Consider the following 7,242-nt stretch of genomic DNA (forward strand, 5'->3'; position numbering starts at 1 on the left):
TCAGCTAAGCTCAGCATGTTTAATTCCCCAAGCCAATGACAAGAACTTTCGTGAGAAATAACGCGAACATCTGCATCATGCGGGATTTGCGGGTGGGAGCGGGACTGAAAATCATAATTCTTTGCGGGAGTGGGCGGGAGCGGGACTGCACAATGCGGGAGCGGGTGGGAGCGGGACTGAAAATTCTGTCCCGTGCAGACCTCTAGTGTGAATGTGAATGGTTGTCTGTGTCTATGTGTCAGCCCTGTGATGACCTGGCGACTTGTCCAGGGTGTACCCTGCCTTTCGCCCGTAGTCAGCTGGGATAGGCTCCAGCTTGCCTGTGACCCTGTAGAACAGGATAAAGTGGCTAGAGATAATGAGATGGGAACTTTGGGCCCATTAATACCAATCAACATTGTTGCTGATCATGTGCATCACTTCATGGCCACAATTTACCATCTTCTAATGGCTTCTTCCAGCATAATAATGCACATCACAAAGCAAAAGTTGTCTCAAACTGGTTTCATAAATATGACAATGAGCTTCATGTTCTTCAGTGGCCTCTGAATCCAACAGAACACCTTTAGGATGTTGCAGAACGAGAGATTTGCAGCATGAAAATGCACCTGAAAAATCTGCAGGAATTCAATCATCTCAACATGGACCAGAATCTCAAAGAAACATTTCCAACATCTTGTGGAATCCATGCCATGAAGAATCAAGACTCTTTTGAGAGCAAAGTGAGGCTCTACCCAGTATTACAATAGTGTTCCTAATAAAGTACTCAGTGAGAGTACAGTGGGGGAAATAAGTATTCAACACATCAACAGTTTCTCTGTTAAACAGATATCCAATGCAGCTGTTCACATGAAATGTTGACCAGACATTGGTATTAATGCAATTAAACTACACAGAAAAAGAAATCGTAGTATTCCAATCTAAAAAAAAAAAAAAAAGTGCAATAAAACGGAATAACACAAGACAAAAGAACTGACCACATTAAGAAACCCATCAGATTGCACTAATTAGTTCTCCTACCTGTGCTAATTAGAATCTAGCTTAGGACCCTAGTGGGGTTTGGGCATGTTGGTAGGTTAGTACTGTGCTTCCACTCTTTGAAAAAGAGAAACCCACCTCTGAATGTAGGTAAACAAATCATTTGTCTAAAAGCTGTCATGCAAGAAACATCTCATGATGTGTCGAGGCAGAGAGCTCTCCCAAAACCTTCACAACAAGACTGGTGAGCAGCATAGCAATGGTGCTGGTTTCTGATGGATTTCTGATGGATAACTTCTAAATGCTCCTATAAACACCATCATGACTATTATCTGCAAGTGGAAGGAACATCAGTCAACCATCAACCAGCCACACACAGGAGCTCCTTGCAAGATTTCCAACTGTGCAATCAAGAAGCCAAGAAGAAGCCTTTATTTGTCACATGTACACTCAAGCACAGACTTATGGCCCTTTTCCACTACCCTTTTTCAGCTCACTTCAGCTCGCTTCAGCTCACTTCAGCCCGACACGGCTTGCGTTTTGACTACCAAAAAACAGCACGACTCAGCTCGCTTCAGCCCTGCTTAGCCCCTAAAACTCACACGGTTTTGGAGTGGGGCTGAAGCGAGCCAAACCGTGCCGAGTGAGGCTGGGGGCGTGAGGAGACACTCCCCTGTGCACTGATTGGTGAGGAGGAGTGTCCTCACATGCCCACACACGCCCCGCGAGCACGCTGGGATCTGTAAACACCGTAAACCCGGAAGAAGGAGAATTACGAATTACGAGAATTATGAAGCCTTATGCGCCTCGCCTCATCTATACGCTCTTGCCAGTATCTGTTGGCGTTGTCGGTGACAACAAGCCACAGCACCAAGACTAGCAACACTAATGATTCCATGTCCTCCATGTTTATTGTTTACTATTCGGGTCGTGAGACTACCGCTTAAAAGCTCACTGATGTCACTGTTTGCGCTGCTTAACGACATCACATAACGTCCACCCACTTTCGCTAACTTCACCCAATGTGTCCACCCACTTCCAGCCAGCATGGTTCAGCGCGGTTGTAGTCGAAATGCAACTCCAACAGCCCCGCTCAGCTCGACTCAGCCCAACTCAGCACAGCACGGCTCAGCCCGACTCAGCCGCGTTTGTAGTGGAAAAGCGGCATTAGGCCCTGTCCACACGGCAACGGATTCAGGTGAATCTGATAAAATTGTTTATTGTTTCGGCCTGCCGTCCACACGGCACCGGCGTTTCGGGTGCCCCACAACGATATTTTTTGAGAACGGGTTCCAGAGTGGAAAAATCTGGCAACGGCAATGTTGCGAAGTTGTCTGGATGAGTAGAACGGATTTGTTTACGATGACGTCACAACCACATGACTAGAACAAGCAGCACTCTCGCTGTTTTGTATGAACCACTGCATTGCATTCACTTTTGTATACAGCTTTTCTTTTAAATAAACAAGTAACTGAACCATTTCTTGAATTTCTTTTTTTTATTGGATAAGACTGCTTTTCAAAATGTTCACACACAATATAAAAAGTTATATAAATTATATAAAAATGCTTTTCAAAATGTTCACACAATAAGAAAATTAAGTTATATAAAACTATGCACACTAATAAAACTAATTTGTACACACAGAAGGCACGATTTCCTCGCGTAGTCGCAGCCATCTTCTTCTTGTTGTTGTGTGTTTGTTCCTGAGTGCTTCACACTGGGTAGAAGAAGGGGTTTATGCGCATGCGTCTACTTCTTCTATTGTTCTGGTGTCTCCGATGGGACCGTCTTACAGCGCTCCTAGAGGTATGGCATGTGTATTGCATCATTTTCAGCAAGCATTGCGTTGCCATATGTACCTGAAATTTTACTGATCCGTTGCCCATGTGGACGCGATATTTTTTTAATAAAATCTCGTTGCCGTTGTCGTGTGGATGTAGCCTTAAACACACAGTGAAATTTAACCTCTGCATTTAACCCATCTGAAACAGTGAGCACACACATGCACACACAAGTGAGCAATGAGCACACACACATACCCAGAACAGTGGGCAGCTACAGTATGCGACAGCACCCGGGGAGCAGTTGTGGGTTAGGTGAATGACTTGAATGATCAAAGACATGTGGATCATTTCTGATAGCTGCTAAAATCTGGTTTTCAGGTTGCCTGTTAGTCTGGAAGACACATTGCTGTCATGGCCACAACTGATATCCTGCACTGAGAATGACTATGACAGTAAATCAGTCATAAACAGGAGAAATCGTGTTCCAGCATGGACAGAAAGCATCATTAGACTGGAGCAGAGAGCTTTGCCCAACTTCAGCCCAACCATCAGGCCATGGCTACCCCATGTTAACCTAACTGCATGTCTTTGAACCGTGGGGAAAACCGGAGCAAAATGTGGAGGAGTCCACAATGGCCACTGGGCTCGAACCCAGAACCTTCTCGCTATGAGGCAACAGTGCTAACCACTGCACCACCATGCCACCCCAACAATCAGAATGTTGGTCAGAAGAGGAGCCCAAGAGTTAAGGACAACTCAAAAAGAACTTTAGAAAGAGCTGGAAGAAGTGGGTACAGTTGCTACAAAGAAAGCAATAGGCAATGCGTTCCACAGCCACTGTCTCCATTTGCGATCACCCCAGAACCCTCCATTAGTGAAGAAAAGGCATGTTGAAACTTGTTTGACATTTACTGCAGAATGTTTAGAAAAGCTTGTAGGTTACTGGGAGAATGTAGTGTGCTCAGATGAGACAAAAAAAAAAACCTTTTCAAAGCACCATGCTCTGGATATGACCCTAAAAATATCATATCTACAGTCAAGTTCAGAGGTGGAAGCATCATGGTGTGGGGTTGGTTCTCTTCTCATGGTACCAGCAGAATCTGAATTATCAAAGGGAAAATGAGTCATGCAATGGAAAAATTCTTGAGAAGAATCCATTGCCATCAATTAGGATGATGAGAATGAGACTTGGGTGGACTTTCAAGCAGGACAACAATCCAAAACTTATTGCAAAGGCAACTCTTAACTGGTTCCACAGGAAGAAAATAACAGTGCTGTAATGGCCCAGTCAATCACCACACTAAATCCCAAAAGAAAATTTGTAGAATGAAATGAAGATCATGATTCACTATTTCATTTAAAGACTGGTTGCGTAGAAGAATGAGCCAAAATCCCACCTGAACACTCCGAGATATTAGTTTCTTCATACAGAAAGCATCTCAAAGATGTCATTACAAAGACTTCTCCACTAAGTATTAAATATATTTCAGTTAGCGTGTTCAATACTTTTGTCCTGTGTCATTCCATTTTATTGCACATAACTTTTTTATGGATTGGAATATTACGATTTCTTTTTCTGTGTAGTTTTATTGCTTTAATACCAAGGCCTGGTCTACATTTCATGTGAATAGCTGCATCAGAAAGACGTTTAATAGAAAATTTGGTTACATGTTGAATATTTATTTCCTTCACTATTTTAGAAATGTTGTATGTATTATTAACACATGTAATGGCTTTGATATTTGTGGGTTGTAGTTTCTACCATTATAAGATAAAATCTTAGACCCACTGGCTATGCATAATGGAGAATTTACAGTAATTAAACCAGAGACATGTTTCCTAATTTTGTAGGAATCACTTTAGTACTATTACATGCGGCTCTGCTTGAGAAAAGAAATATTCTTGAATCACCACATCAAAAGTCTGATTGTGGAAATCCAAAAGCCCTCTTTCCTATTGTGTCATGTAACTTTGATGCAGCTTTTCCCATGCACTATAATACACAGCTTGCATATGAAACAGCTCTAAACATGGTTAAATCTAAACTTCACCTTGGGTGAGTATCAAATCCCTGATATTGGGTTATAATTACATAAATGCTCTTGTGTGTCCAACCGTTTGGGATAAATAATAATAATAATAATAATAATAATAATAATTCCCATTAGTAGGAGTGAAAAGGAATTGCTCTGTTGTTGTGATTTGTTCCTTTACTATCTCAAGGCTATTCACAGAGCAGCAGAGAGCAAAGTGAATAAATGAGGCATGACTCGAATGCACTACATCTTGTCACACAGGGGGAAAGGCGGCTGAGTGGATCTCTTCATCCACTGTGTAATGCTTATTTTGCACTCACAGCTACATGGAATACCAGTTTGCCCAAACCACTTGGTCACTGCTTAAAATCTGATTCAAAATGTTTTGAGAGAAAGCACACTATATCCAAATCAGCACTGTGTTGAGAGTGAAGACATCAGTACATGCACATGTTGGACTGGTTCCTAATACATAAGCAAATGTACAGTGGTGCTTAAAAGTTTGTGAATCCTTTAGAATTTTCTATATTTCTGCATAAATATGACCTAAAACATCATCAGATTTTCACACAAGTCCTAAAAGTAGATAAAGAGAACCCAGTTAAACTAATGAGACAAAAATATTATACTTGATCATTTATTTATTGAGGAAAATGATCCAATATTACATATCTGTGAGTGGCAAAAGTATGTGAACCTTTGCTTTCAGTATCTGGTGTGACCCCCTTGTGCAGCAATAACTGCAACTAAACATTTCCAGTAACTGTTGATCAGTCCTGCACACCGGCTTGGAGGAGTTTTAGCCCATTCCTCCGTACAGAACAGCTTCAACTCTGGGATGTTGGGGGGTTTCCTCACATGAACTGCTTGCTTCAGGTCCTTCCACAACATTTCGATTGGATTAAGGTCAGGACTTTGACTTGGCCATTCCAAAACATTAACTTTATTCTTCTTTAACCATTCTTTGGTAGAACGACTTGTGTGCTTAGGGTCGTTGTCTTGCTGCATGACCCACCTTCTCTTGAGATTCAGTTCATGGACAGATGTCCTGACATTTTCCTTTAGAATTCGCTGGTATAATTCCGAATTCATTGTTCCATCAATGATGGCAAGCTGTCCTGGCCCAAATGCAGCAAAACAGGCCCAAACCATGATACTACCACCACCATGTTTCACAGATGGGATAAGGTTCTTATGCCGAAATGCAGTGTTTTCCTTTCTCCAAACATAATGCTTCTTATTTAAACCAAAAAGTTCTATTTTGGTCTCATCCGTCCACAAAACATTTGTCCAATAGCCTTCTGGCTTGTCCACATGATCGTTAGCAAACTGCAGATGAGCAGCAATGTTCTTTTTGGAAAGCAGTGACTTTCTCCTTGCAACCCTGCCATGCACACCATTGTTGTTCAGTGTTCTCCTGATGGTGGACTCATGAACATTAACATTAGCCAATGTGAGAGAGGCCTTCAGTTGCTTAGAAGTTACCCTGGGGGCCTTTGTGACCTCGCCGACTATTACACACCTTGCTCTTGGAGTGATCTTTGTTGGTCGACCACTCCTGGTGAGGGTAACAATGGTCTTGAATTTCCTCCATTTGTACACAATCTGTCTGACTGTGGATTGGTGGAGTCCAAACTCTTTAGAGATGGTTTTGTAACCTTTTCCAGCCTGATGAGCATCAACAATGCTTTTTCTGAGGTCCTCAGAAATCTCCCTTGTTCATGCCATGATACACTTCCACAAACACATGTTGTGAAGATCAGACTTTGATAGATCCCTGTTCTTTAAATAAAACAGGGTGCCCACTCACACCTGATTGTCATCCCATTGATTGAAAACACCTGACTCTAATTTCACCTTCAAATTAACTGCTAATCTTCGAGGTTCACATACTTTTGCCACTCACAGATATGTAACATTGGATCATTTTCCTCAATAAATAAATGACCAAGTATAATATTTCTGTCTCATTTGTTTAACTGGGTTCTCTTTATCTACTTTCAGGACGTGTGTGAAAATCTGATGTTGTTTTAGGTCATATTTATGTAGAAATATAGAAAATTCGAAAGGGTTCACAAACTTTCAAGCACCACTGTAGATGTTAATAGATGATAAACTTAAAAAAAATCTTTATTCATATAAAAGTAATGGATTAGTGGTTTTCTAATCTTCATAAAAATACTGTAAAAATGTATTTGTCCCCTACCTGATTTTCCTCTACCTGCTGTATATTTTTCACACTGCATAGTTTTAGATTTTATGACAAAATGTTTATTTTAGGGGGCGGCACGGTGGTGTAGTGGTTAGCGCTGTCGCCTCACAACAAGAAGGTCCTGGGTTTGAGCCCAGCAGCTGGCGAGGGCCTTTCTGTGTGGAGTTTGCATGCTGTCCCCGTGTCTGTGTGGGTTTCCTCCGGGTGCTCCGGTTTCCCCCACAGTCCA

Source organism: Neoarius graeffei, chromosome 6 (assembly GCF_027579695.1).
Source record: "Neoarius graeffei isolate fNeoGra1 chromosome 6, fNeoGra1.pri, whole genome shotgun sequence".
NCBI classification, from domain to species: domain Eukaryota; kingdom Metazoa; phylum Chordata; class Actinopteri; order Siluriformes; family Ariidae; genus Neoarius; species Neoarius graeffei.